Source organism: Typopeltis vanoorti, chromosome 15 (genome assembly GCF_054136105.1).
Source record: "Typopeltis vanoorti isolate ZY-2024b chromosome 15, IOZ_Tvanoo_1.0, whole genome shotgun sequence".
NCBI lineage: Eukaryota > Metazoa > Arthropoda > Arachnida > Uropygi > Thelyphonidae > Typopeltis > Typopeltis vanoorti.
In genome coordinates, this window is record NC_143563.1 from 109,422,610 (window position 1) to 109,437,417 (window position 14,808).

General features: G+C 36.6%; 1 protein-coding gene across 1 annotated transcript in view; it reads right to left on the reverse strand.

The window, feature by feature from the left end:
- The window catches only part of LOC150099069 (chitin synthase chs-2-like), a 92,600-nt gene extending 78,211 nt beyond the window's left edge, over positions 1-14,389 (reverse strand). The window contains exon 1 of the mRNA XM_090405806.1: positions 14,371-14,389. The gene's annotated coding sequence lies outside the window, so the exon portion shown is untranslated. The remainder of the gene's footprint in view (positions 1-14,370) is intronic.
- Between the last annotated feature and the right edge of the window lie 419 nt (positions 14,390-14,808).

Below are 14,808 nucleotides of genomic sequence, written 5' to 3' on the forward strand. Positions count from 1 at the left end.
TAGCGAACCAGCGTGTGTCTGGTCTGTCAAAATTTATTTAAGGAATTTCAAATAATTTAAATTTTTATTATCGTAAAAGAACCACACACGCCCGGATCGTTACAGGGGCGCTTAGATAGAAATTGCATGCAGGCGGCAAAGACCCTAGCGCCGGCACTGCTAATAAAGCCTTCTCACAGCGACTGGCAAGATGTGAAACTGTTTCAGGAAGAATGGCAGGGCAAAACCCGCAAAAATGTTCAGCACTAACTTTTCGATGTCTTCTCTCATGCACTGAAAGATTTGCATTTCACCATATGTTAGATCAGACAAAAGCTTATCCCCTGTTCAAATGCGCGCTTTCTGGTATTACGTACGATTTAGTTTGAAGAAATGTGGAACTGAATAGATGCACCCAGATTACTAAACAATTTATCATAAATTTTCTTAAAGTGAATAAAATTTGCTGTTGAGGATAGCCATCGTCCAACAGTTTAAGTTCAATATGAGATCTATAATGATACTTTTACTCCAGCTCTATTGTGTTTCGCACACAAAGTTAGCAGAAAATAATACAGGAAAACCTCGCTTAGAGCGATTAATTAATCCATCAATTAATGCGCGCTAAGCGAAATCGCGTTAAGCAAATACAATAAACGATAGGAATAATTATAATTCATCCATCAGCTAGCCCAAATTAGAAAAAAAATTACGTTATAAGCTATATTAGAGGATAAAATCATCAAAGTTAATAAAAATCAATTGCATAAATTTTTATTTAATGTCTAAGCATTTGATTGCGCTACTTTTTTACAAAAAAAAATAAGTAAAGTTTTTTGAATCGTGATCGATTTTTTGATCTTGTCATGCAATTTGCGATAGCTGGCGATCGCTTTATCAAGATTTCGGCGGACTTCGAAGCTTCGTTCAATATCAGGACCAGCAACAAACAAACTTTCCTTATCATGCTCAATGTCATTGAAAACTAGCTCAAGTTCTTTTGCAGGTTGCTTCTTAGTTGTAACATTCTCTTCTTGTTCGCACTTCTTATCTTCTTTGTCATATGCACGCTGATTTTCTAGTTGAAGATCATTCTCGCTTAACTGTTATGAATGGGAATCGAGCAAGTTTCTCACGTCTTCATTATCCAGTTCATTAAATCCAAGTTCTTTTCCAATTCTGCTGATTTCTTCAATAATTTAGATCTCAGAATTTGCGCACGACAAACTAATATACGAGGGTGGTCTGAAAGGTTCTCGGCCTCTACCATAGATGGTAATACTATCGGCAAGATTTTTTTCTAAGTTGGTGCATCTGTCATAAGCATCCATGTGAAATTACAAGTCATTCTATCAAGTAGTTTTTTTATACACCTGTCTGAAGCAAAAGTGATCTGTGTCCCTTGAAATGGATAAAACTGAGTATCGTGCAGTTATAAAATTCTTTGTAAAAGAAGGTTTAACGTCAAAAGAAATTCATTCGAAGTTTATAAAAGTTTATGGGCACTCTTCTCCTTCGTGTTCGACAATTAATGGGCTGCCGAGTTTAAAAGTGGCCGTACCAGTCTTGAAGGTGATCCACGTGAAGGACGTCCAAAAAGTGTAACACCACCAGAAATCATTGATCAAGTGCACGATATGGTATTGGATGACCGGCGAGTCAAAGCGCGTGAAATTGTTGAGACTATAGGCATTTCAAAAGAACGTGTAGGATATATTTTGCATGAAGAATTCTATATGAAAAAGCTATGCGCAAGATGGGTGCCACGCTTGTTCACAGCAGATTAAAAACGCATTCGCATGAAAATCTCTGAACAGTGCTGGAAAGCGTTTTAACAAGAACAAAACTGATTTTGTGCGTCGATTTATTACTATGGATGAGACTTAGATTCACCATTACACACCAGAATCCAAACAGCAGTTAAAACAGTGGTCAGAGGTCGGTTGTTGCTCCAAAGAAGACAAAGTCTGTTCCATCAGCAGGAAAGAAATCGGCCTTTTGGGATGATATAGGCATTTTGTTTATTAATCATCTTGAAAAGGGTAAAACAATAACCGGGGAATATCACTCCGACCTTTTAACCAGACTGGACGAAAAAATTCGTGAGAAAAGACCCGGTTTGCAGAAGAAAAAAATCGCCTTTCATCAGGAGAATGCACCTGTCCACAAAGGTGTTTTGGCAATGGGAAAATTAAGGGATCTGCACTATGAATTGTTGGAACATCCACCCTATTCCCCAGATTTGGCTCCCTCTGACTTCTATCTCTTCCCAAAACTAAAACTCTTCCTTGCTGGTTAGCATTTTTCTTCGAATCAAGAGGTCATTGCAGCTGTAGAGGAGTATTTTGCAGATTTTACTGAGTACCAGTACAGGGACGGGATAATGGCGCTGGAGCATCGCTGGAATAAATGTATTAGTCTTAAGGGAGATTATATTGAAAAATAAAAATAATTTTGAAATTATAAATTCGTTTTTTCATTGTTAGCCCGAGAACGTTTCAGACCACCCTCGTAGGCTTGAGTTTAAAGTCGCCTTCTGCATTGCCTCTTAATAAAAGCGTAAGACGATCTTTAGATTCTTTGTATCCTTGATGAGATGCTTCAGTTTTAGCTAGGAGTTTTTGTTGGCATATGCTTTCAAGAGACCAATTTCGTTGACGTTGAATATTTTCCGATCGTCATAATCACCCTCCTGAATTATCCTTTGTAATTCTTCAGGAAACTTGGCCGCAGAATCTTTATTAGCACTAGCAGATTCCCCAGTTATTCTTACTTTATGCAGCCCAGTTCGATTTTTAAAATGGTCAAACCATCACAGTAAAACTTTCACATTCCTCTTGAAATTTGGTCTCTTTCAATGAGGTAAAAATATAGAGAGCTTTTGCCTGAATTCCGTGTACTAAGCGGTATTCTTTTTTGGTTACAGTTCTCAATCCAGAGTGACAGAAGACGTTCACTCTCGATGTATTCTGTCTTCTATTTCGGGTAATCTGCATGTTTAAAGAAGCAGGAGCACCTTTTTACTTGTTCTTTGCATTCTTTGCTCTTATTTAATATGGTCCGAACTGTAGACTCGCTGTATCCCAGGTCTCGTACAATCATTGTATTACTAGCGCTACTTTCATGTCTCTTAATGACTTCCAGCTTTTCCACTCGCTGCAGATTGGCGACAAAAAATTTCTCGTAACGTAAAATTTCCCATAACGTAAAAAAATCGCGTTAACTGATTAACCACTCGCGTAAAGCGGGAAATAGTATCATTTCACTCAATCGTGCTAAGCGCATATCCACATATCGAATTCGCGTTAAGCGACGTTTTCCTGTACTAATACTTTGAAAATACAGTCAGAGCTTAGGATTTGCATAACAATTTTGGCCATAAAAACTGCTATCGATATGTAACATAAGGAATTGTATACATTCGTCCGTTATTGATTAAGGAATAAAACCTGTCTGCTGTTTACGATGGTCCCAACAATAATCAGCACGAAATATGAACATTTGATGCTTATGAAATATTTCTTCTAGCGTCCTCCGATCAGTTCCCTGTAGGACAACATGAGTATCAGAACAATGTCCACATTCAGAATGGTTGCCTTGACGGCCAATGAGAACTGTTCGATAATCCATCGTTCCAGGTCTGCTGCGATGGTTAAATTTAGTGTCCATACAGGCGCCATTGGCACAATGAAAGTTGTTCCTTGGAAATTCGGATCGGCCTTCCAGTGTTGTCATTCTCTCTGTAAAAGGAAGAACCCTTACTTAAGTTGAAACTGATTCTCTATCATTATAGACAAGGCATTTACAGCTTAAGTGTTCAAGATGGTCCTCAACAGTTAATTTTGTTGCCTTTACGAAAATATATGATAATTTGTTACGTAATCTGGGATACTCCCATCAGTTCCGCATTTCCTTACACTAAATCTTATTCAATATCAGTACAGTATCGAGGGTAAGAAGGGCCTGTGGCAAGTGTCTAACTTGCGCTCACCTAATCCAAAAATGACAAAAATTTTGAAAAATTTAAATGTAACAAGTTAAATTTTACTAAATGCAATATGTTAAATACTTCCTATTAACCCCATCAAAATGACTTGCAGAATTTGTGTGTGTCTAAAGCGGCGTATTGCCGACATTTAAAAATACAATATAAAATAGCGGACCTTCATATCTATTTATTTATTTTTAACGTTTTGCGCCCCAAACTTAGTTGCGCCCATAGCCGGCGCCTCTTTCGCCACGCCCTCGTTACGGCACTATTCAATATCAAATCTTATGCAGACCTTCCAGTGTCGCCATCCCTCTGTAAACGGGAGAAGAACCCAGTTACCCATACTTTTGTCTTGCTTTAACTAATCCACAGGCTGAACATATACTGACAGATTTTGCAATTTGGTACATACCACAATAAAATTATCACAATAATCTATAAGTAGGGAATAAGGAAACATCATCGGCAGAGACGAAGCATTTACACTGTCCCGGTACGAAATGGAAACACTGTGAACCTGGGGATATCTAGAAATGCAATCGACAGTAGTTCACGTGAAAAAAAAAAAAAAAAAAAATTATACCAAGATGACAGTTCTACTGCACTCTTCTTTCATAGGATTGGAAAAAATCTATCTATTAGCAATCCAGATCTAGTAGTCGACATCCCCCCCCCCCCCGAGAGATATTCTCGAACAACCTCGCAGGCTTGGGATGACGAAGCACTGGCAAGGTATATTGTTTGAGAGACGATTTAAGGATTCTGCCCCAGCTGCACTTCTGTATTTCAGATAAACCCTAGAAAATATCATTTGTCAAAATATCAAATACTTAGTCATTTGTCTCTCGGACAGCCCACAGACCTGAGAACCTTGATTATATCTTCCAAGTGAGGATGGAGCCAGATGTTCAGCATTTTATGAACAGTTCGTAATCGAGGTAGACTTGTAAGCACGTCACAGTTATGTATCGGTAAAGGATTGCTATCTTTAGATCCTGCGTCTCTAAATATTAACATGCCTTATCTGAAAGTTTAAAAAAATATTCGTTTATTTGTTTTTCCAATGGAATTTTGACTAGATTATGTTTTCCTTCCTTAGAAGGATGATACCTTCTGAGGGGAAGTATTGGCATTTAATGCAACTGGTTTATCATCTCTCTTCGCATCTTCAAGAAGAGAAATGGCCTGAGTATCGTCTGTAAATCGCGTGTGTTCTCTAGCCGGTCTGTACATTATGCAGGATAAAACTCTGTCAACTCTATACGAGACCAGCGAAGTCACTTTCATTTACAAGTCCTCTAAGAGCCCCTCATCAAAAGGTGCTGAACCCAAATCAAAGAACAGCATTGCAACGTTTTCGCGACTGCTGCTCTTCTGGGAATCGATCATTTAAAATGACGTGCTGTCACTTCAATGATGACTTCCCTCCCTCCTCCATTAGGAGATCATTCAGCACATAAATAAGTGAAACTCTTTCTTCGACCCCTACTGTTTCATCTTTCTACTACACCTATATTTCGCATATTCCATACACGATGAAGAATCGCCGAAACGTTTTATTTCCATGTTACGGTTCTTTTTAGGCCTGGAGATGGCAAGGAGGAATTTTTAGCTTTTTCATTAAGATATTAGATAATTTTCAATTAGGTTCTTTGTATGTTGTTTTATTTGTGTGTTTATTTTTGAATAAGAAGAAACAGGATCGGATTTTCTTAATACAAAATGTTGCGTATAAATATAGTGAAAATGTGTTTTCCATTTAACACTTTTTAATACTACGTTCTGTCAAAATCCGGTTTTCGGTTGGATTCATTTTTCAGTATTAGCAGTTAAAGCGGCTTCTAAATAAGTGTTCATAAATTGATTTTCAGGTAAATACGATTTAAAAATCCAGAAAAATGCGGGAATCTTTTATAAAGTAATAGAAAATCGAATATAATGTGGAATACTTATTAAGCACTTGCATTTGTGAATGATGCAGCGATATTCACTGCTAATATCTGTGCAAGGAGCAGTAAAAAAAAAAAAGGGGGGGGGGAATCGCAGAAACTAATTTCATGCTTTCTAGTTGAGTTGAAAAACTCAACTAGAAAGCACGAAATTACTACTACTGTACAGCTTCCTTAAGTTCAGTTATTCACAATGCATTTTTGTTGAAAAGCCCTCGGTTCGAATCCCCGTCTAGAATACAGAGCCTTTATAAATCTGAAGGTGAGTTAGCTGGACTCATACGGTGGTGGAGGGTTTTTTCTTCCAGTAATTCTGATTTTTCTTTATCCAAAAAGTAGACAAACCAAACAGGAGAAAACACGCAAGTTACAGATATAGCATACTAGCCTCGTAGCCTGAGTTTTTGCGGCGTTATTCCGAACAATTACTACTAGACGAATTCTGCTGGATAGGAGTTCCAGTCGACGAGTAAACGTTGCTAATCCAAAGCAATATTTGAAACAACTTCGGACTAATATCGAAAAGACACAGGGTGACAGACAGTTAACTGGGAATACCAAGTGACACGTTTTATATTAACGTGATTGGATACGCAGCAGTCACTAATTTGGAAATGCTCACACTAAGAGTACTCTTACTAATATCACTAGTACTGCTAAACAAATTCGAACCAACCCAGTGGAAGTGAAAGAGGCGGAAATTGTTATGAATTACAAATTAATTACAATTAGGACAAGGAGACCACTGTACTGTCTGTTAATCATCAAATCTTGCTGATTTGCTTGCTTCTGTAGGAAGTAAACCCTTTCACTGCAGTATGCCACTGGTTAACTCACTTTCATCTGAAAAAGCCTTATAAAAGGTTCTTTGTTCTACACGGAATTCGAACCCAGGTCTTTCCTATGGTTGGAAAGATCTGGATTCGAAGTATTTCCATCAATGATATCGACTGAGATATGGAGACTCCTGAAGGGATTACACAGTGGTGTCACAGAATTTGACAAGGAAAAAATAAACTGTTCTCAAAAATCCTTAGGGACTATTCAATGCGACAAAATAAAATAAAAAAAAGTTTTAAATTTCAGTTCAGAGGAATATCGGGTTTCTACTGACATTAACTTTCAGTTCTACTGATATGCTACCGCCCACCGAAGTGATGGCCGTTTTCATCCTGTCCTCAGTTCTGCAAATTGCAACCAGCGTTTCTCAACCTTTCTTCAGTAATCGTGCTTAAAGGACTTTCTTTAGTCTTTTTTTTCTTTTCTTTTTTCGAATTGTCGTATACTTTTTCGAATCGTGCCCTGTAATTTCCTATACCAATATATTATTTTTATATAAGTGTTTGCTCCGCTTCACTAATAATAAATTATTAGTGAATTTTTATTAATAAAAAGATTATGCGAGAGGGGGAGCGATTTTCTCGTTTCCCTATTGGATGACGTATAATGAAACATGGCAATAAAAAAGCAGTATATCGTTATGCAGTGAATGCATACCTCAAAAGGATATTCTGTTATTTACTGACGATTTTAAAAATTTCCTCATTTTTCATTTGGTAGAGTAACATTGCTAGCTAGCATGATTTCTAATATTTTTTCGTAACGAAAACTAATTCCCCGGGGGATTAGTTTTTACGAAACACTGGTCTAGACCTATTCTTGAGTTTCTATGTAAAGTCAATATTTCTTCTGCTTCCAGCAGACTTCACTCCCAAAAAACCCTTTGAGGTTAGGGGGGGTGACGCAACAAAATGTCGAATGTGGAATGTAACAGCATGTGACGATTATTTATTATATAAATGCAGTTGTCACCGTTCAAATTGGTATAATATTTAAGTATTTGTTTCTCAAATCAATTTTTTTTTTTTTTTTTTTTTGTTGTTGTTGTTGGTCAAGCCTAATATTATAAAGGAAAAACCTGCTTCGTGTAAGCGGACTATTTCATATGATACAAAAAAAAAAAAAAAAAAAAAAAAAACATGAATGAGTATTACAAGCAGTACTGCTTGATACATGAAATGAATCCCGGTAACCTGAAAACATACCTGTTTTAAACTTTTTATCGTTATGTTGTTTTTATTTTGCTTATTTTAGTTATGTTCGTCTTATCCCATCTACAAGAGTATGTCACTCCAGCCTTATAATTACAGCACGGCTTATCCATATTTATTAACTATAACTGTCAGACCTTCGAATCTAAAAATATGAAATATTCAGAATATTTGTTATTCAAACTCTAGCAAATCACATTACAATAACAACCTGAACGATGTCAATAAAGAGATAACTAATATGAACTACTGGTTTCTGCATCTGGCAAAGAATTGGAGTGTCGGACAAACGACTTTGAATTCCGTGCTGTTGATCATGCACAAAGCAATATCTACATTCATTTAAGCGTTTTATCTTCTAAATATTTAAAGAATTGTTCGATTATCAAGCCTTTATCTCAGAAGGAAAACAACGGTGCTGATAACCAATCTGGCACGAGCACAACAGCGGAATTCTTCGTAAGATAACCACTCGAGTGAAAGGAACGGAAATAAAATAACTCCCATGCCAAGGATAACGAAAGGAAGAACAACCCTCCTTTCTGATCACTTACTTCTTTCTTCTATTTTTAAGACAGTTCCTTCAACTGAAGGAGCCGCTGATCAGGAGAATTCTTAAAATATTTCCGACACTCCGCTTGGCGACTATCACAAAGTTGTCTTTCACTTTCCTTCATGCATTTTAAACTTGAATATAACATGAAAAATTCAAATTTATAAGCGTGACGCCAAACTAAAGAATTTTCACTTTTTTATTTATCATTAATAAAATCACAATTAAAAAAAACATCAATGAATAAAATTATGCTCTTATGTTTTTCATCGCTAGCTGTACGATATCCTCTTCGAGGAGAAAACTCTCGACAGCCAGTCTCGACTTCCTCAACAGCAAAGAAAGATAATAATCAGATGGCCCAGGTGTCATCCTAGACTTTACTCTTACTGGATGAGGGGAAAGACCATCTTAAGACTTCGGATTTTTTTTTTTTTCTCTCCCGTCGGAAGTGCTACGTGCAGTGATTAGGCGTTGCATTACTGGAGAAACGTCTCTTTCGATTGTTCAGCAGCAGAACAGCATCCACTCGCTCGACTTGTTGAGAACTTGAGCCTGTTTAATGGTGCTCGTGCTTTGCCTTGTTGATTCCGCAACATTTTCTGCATAATCGTTAAAACTACTATCGTCAAAATATTTCTAAATAGGTAAATCGTCAAGGTGGAGCATTTAAAGGTTTCTCTTCGAAATTAAAAATCGTTATGAGTTTCATTAAAAGTTAAAAAGTAATTCAAGAATATTTTCTGTTTTAAAGTTAACGGAAGCAAAGAGGACATGATGACAGCGAGAGTACAAACTGTAAAAAATCGAGGGAAACCCTGAGAAAGCATCTAATAGACAGGATTCCATGAGGTTTCATTTTCCTTGTGAAATTAAACCACTGAGAATCTATTAGTTTTTTCTCCCCCCCCCCCCGACTTTTTCCTAAAAATATGCTATCAGCTTATAACAAAATCTGAACCCAATGAAGCCAAATTAATTGCAGTAATCATTTAGACATATTGATCCCTCGGCATAGATACATGTACATATATGTGTGTGTGTGTGTTTTAAGGAGGAGAAAAATCAAACTCTCCATCCCTTTTGGACTTGCTTTTACTTCAATTATGGAACGATTTTTCTTTATACTGAAAATGCGTTTTTAATTTTTGACGTTATGCTAATCTCTGAACTGTTCTGTTTCATTATTAATACGCTACGTATTTAAATATAGCTCTGAACTACATCGGCCACGTTATCGTTTTATTTTGAGCATACGTCTAACGTTTCCCATTCCTCCTTATTTTATTCATTATATTTATTTAAGGAAAGAATGATAATTATTTAAGTTCTATTTATTCGTGATTTTATTTTGCGTCCTGCGATTGGGAAAAAAACCCGAGTTCAGTTCTGGTCATAATGATGTAAGGAATCTTTATGCTGGCTTTTTCAAATGGAAGAATTAGCCGGACTGAAGCGGAAGTAGTAAGATGTTCCTCTCCCATAAAACTGACCAGAGAACACACGCAATTACAAACAAAAATACTATAATGTATAGTGGATGGGAAGGTGCGGATGGTGGATGGTGCTAGTTGCTGTCCCGTAATGTATCGGGAAGAAATCCGGAAGTGTGGTGTAATAATAATATAGATTATAAATTAACGTTTTTACCTATGACCCAGCGGCTCCATTACATCAAGTGATTTGAGAGAACCGCGGTCGAATCTCTAGTCAAATGTAAGCAGTTCTCCAGGACCCAGCCAAGCCAAAGCTCAGCTAGACGGTTGACTTATACAGGAAACTTCTTCCTGAATATTTGAAGTTTTCTGTCCTTCCTTCCTTCATTAGTCTAAAAGTGTGCATTTGACAGAAAAAGCACAATGGAAGGACAACAAGTAGATATTTCGAGCCGAGATGACATTTAACTCGCTAACTTCCAAAAATGTTAAGGCAGGGAAAGGTTTATGCATCAGGTCTCATTTACACATTGGGCATCCGTGAATATCCATACGAGCAAAATAATCCTGACTGAATGAAGAAAAATCGCTGTTTGAACAAAGCAAAAAAAAAAAAAAATCGGGAATTTCAAGTTTGTCCCAGTATTTGCATTTTTTTTTTTTTTTTTCGAAGCAGAGTTGGATTTCAATCTGAATTTCAGATCTGCTCCAATTGAAAGTGTGAGCAGAATGTTGTAAAAAAAAAAAACGCTTGTGAATTACTGAACAATTTTCTCCACTGGTTGCACGATTACTGATTATTGAAAGTATGACAAACTTAAAATGAATTACACAGTTGATAAGAGAATAAAATCCAACAAGGAAATTGTCGTTTTTACTTTCAATATCGATAAGTGGATGACTAAAATACAAGGAAAAAAGATAACTTCCATAGTGATGCTAGATTAACTTTCGAAATACAAAACTGAATTGGAGGAAGTCGCGGCCGAGCTGTTTGAGCGATACTCTAGGTTTGATAGGAAAATCACCTTCGCACACGGCATTTGTTCCGTAATGAATAAGGGGGTGCGGTGCGATTATAAAAAGCATTTCCATTAAATTGTTCCCAGCTACTTAAACATTTAAACACCGAAGCGGTTTTATAGTATTCATACCAATATCAAGCCAGTATCCGACATATTTCTAATAATTGCAATACATAATGCTTAAATAATGTATACTAGTGCTTAATTATTCTCACGTCTGAATGTACAGAGGCAAGAGAAGGTAAACCTATTCATCATTCTTGAATCACTCCCTGATAACAGACACCACACTACCTATAAGTAATCCGTTCCGGTCATTCAACACATGCCAGGTAAAGAAAAATCTTTATCTTATAAAATCCCTTTATTATCTTGCATGTATCAACATGTATGTTGTTCATATTCGATGGAGTAAAAACAGTTGTTTGCGTGAAGAAGGAAGACGTGAAAAATGAGATTACTGGCAGCGATTAAAAAAAAAAAAACACACATCGATGTTGTGAAAAAGAAACAGTTATATCATTGATTAAAATAACTAGATGGTAAAAAATATCGAGATGAAAATACCACCAAAGAACAAAAAAAGTAATGGCCAAGAAATTCACTAACAGCTAAAATTAAAGCGAATGTATATATAACACCCATTTTTGTGCATGTTATGAGTCAGTTTAATGATTAGCATGGCTTCGTCAGACATTATCGCTAACATCACATCCATTTCATGAAGAAGATGTATATTCAACTAGGGGACTCTGTACGTGTTCATCTCGAGATTTCACAAAGCTTCCATGTTTTTTATGTTCTGCCAATTTTTAGGAGCGTTTAACAAAATGCATAAGCACTTACAAGAGCCGCTTGTCTTGACAGTAGCAAATTATGCGGTCTCTGGCTGAACGAATTTAACTGAAAATTTGGCACTTGAAATACTCAAATGTCTGTCGAACCTTTCTCATTTTTGTTTCAACTGGACGATTTTCAGAAGAAAATGTAATTATTATTATCTCTGCCTAGACAACATTTAAAAAAATTAATTTTTGTTTCATTCAGAATATTTTCATTAAAAAAACGATTCTAAGTGATTGGAGAGAATTTAATGAAATTTGATTTTTCTTCGAATTTGTGGGAAATCATTTCAATTTTGATTTCGCTCAAATCGCATAATGCCACTACGACGAGAAACTTTCCACCCCAATATAGAGTGAAGGAGTAGATATTTTTATGCTCCGATGATCACCTTTAGAGCTTTTGTGAGGACTCTGGGTTCCTCGCATCCTGGCACCTCTATCCCTAAAGTTCTGGTGCTGGAAAGGACTGGAATCATTTTACTCATTTTTTTTTTAATCTTTACGCATAAAAAAAAAAAAAGAAAGAAAAATAAACTCTAAGTCAACCGACTTACAGTTACGTTAGGATAAATGTTAGAATAAAGCCTACCTGGCAAGAAATCCCGCTCTAGTGGGAAAAAAGAACATCCACACTAGAGCCAACAAGTTAGTAGTGAACACAACAATTAGTATTAAAAAAAGATCAAAGCTGGAAAGCGCAGGCCTGCTATGTACTTTTCTATCCTGAAATAGTTACCGTAGGCGGACACAGTTGCATTGACTTGGAAGCATCATATTCCTCCAATTTATACTGGCTACAAAAACGCGACTCGTTACATGGCACGAGGCACCTTGCCCATGGGCATGTCTGTTGAATTCTTTCTGTGATGAAACTGAAAATTAAACTGAGCTGTGTTGAATTCTTTCTGTGATGCGCGCCATCACAGAAACTGCGCGCACTTTTTGTGATGGCGCGCAGTTCTCTTATCGCATTTTCCTGAATCTCCACTGTGGTTTGGAAACGACGTCCTTTCATAGTGATTTTAAGTTTGGGAAACAGGAAAAAGTCTGCTGGGGTAAGACCGGATAATAGGGTGGATGGGGCCCGACGGATGTCTGATGTTTTACCATATACTGCGGATGAGGAGCAATGCGTGAGCCAGCGCATTGTCGTGGTGCAACATCCAATTTTCCCACAATACAAGCCTCTTCCTGCGCATAGCATCCCTCAAACTTCCTCGTACAACTCTTTGTTTACCATCTGAATACATGGTACAAATTCATAATGGACAATGCTTTTCCAATAAAAAAAACACAACCAACATCAGCTTGATCTTTGACCGACTCATTCGTGCTTTTTTTTGGTCGAGGAGATCCTTTCTCTACCCAATGCGATGATTGCATCTTGGTTTCAACATCATAGCGGTGGCGGCCCGTACATAAACACTGCGACACTGCAGCACCCCCAACGAAAAAATTAAAATGTGTTTGTGTTTATAAATAATAACAATGCTTACAACATTATATAAATGCAATACAACATGTTAAAGGTTACAGCTTATGTTTTGACATTGATTGAATAGTTAATTGGAAATGTTCGATTAACGCTTTAGATTACGAAACAAATACACTGCGATCTGACGCCGATAGTTTGCGCTTGTCATTGCACGTTACGTCATTCCCAACTGTAACTGCTCAAGCGGTGGTGTATTTTTAGTATGCTTACGCACCTTATTTCTGTGAGATATGAAACGTTTATTATTGGTGTGTATGCGTGGTGATCTATTTTTTGTAAATCTTATTTTATTTTGTTAAAATAACATATAATTATTTATTTATTATAGATACAAGGCTTTTCAATCATCGTTACACGAAACAAATGCACTGCGATCTAACGCCGTTATTCGTTTGCCTTGTGTTGTACGTTACGTCATTAGATACACTGTCGCTTGGGCAGTGTATCTCATGCCTGCGCTCGTTATTTCTGTGAGATAAGAAACGTTTATTATTAGCGCGTGTTCGTGGTGAACTTTTTTTTTTTGTAAATCTTATTTTATTTTGTTAAAATAACATATAATTATTTATTTATTATAGATACAAGGCTGAATTATGACGAGTGTCACTGTTGAAAATATGTAAAGAATTATATTTTTTCAATTATATTGAAATATATAAATGAAATCGAATACTCATGCTATTCATTGCAAAGTAGATTCACTGTCATGTTATGATAGTTAAAAAAAAATACACAAAAGTACCATTGAAATCGAATACGAATTAAATTGAATACTCATCGAGGGACGAGTCTTTGGACTCCCTGGAGGAGTCAAATAATAATAATAATTATCGTTACACGAAACAAATACACTGCGATCTAACGCCGATATTCGTTTGCATTTGTCATTGCTATTGATACGAAACTTTTATTACTGGTGTTTGTTCGTGGCGAGGATGAAATATTTTTAATAAAGCAATTTTTAATATGTAAATTTATTTATTAATAAATTCGTTACTGATTAGGAAAAAAGTTATATATATATATATGCAGCACCCCCCACTTACAATTTTCACCGGCCGCCACTGCATCATAGTCATAAATTCAAGTCTCATCTCCTGTTGTGTTCTTAGGAAAGTTTTCATTACCATTTGAACAAGCAAGCAGTTCCTGGCTGATTTCGATACGGTTCCCTTTCTGATCGTCAGTCAACAAACACGGCACGAATTTTTCACTGACACAACACATCTGAAGTTTTCAGTCAAAATTTGATGGCAAGTCCATCAAATTTCGTTGTTTAACTGTCCGACTTCTCGGACAGTTAAACAACGATTTCCACGAATCACAGCACGAACTCTTTCTACGTGGTCGTCGTCTGTTTATGTGGAAGGTCGTCCAGTCAATGACCGACGTTATGCTCTTTTTAAGACGCTTAAACACTCATAGCACTGCGTTCAGCTCATACAGTCCTCCCCGTATGCTTGGTTAAGTAATTGAAATGTTGT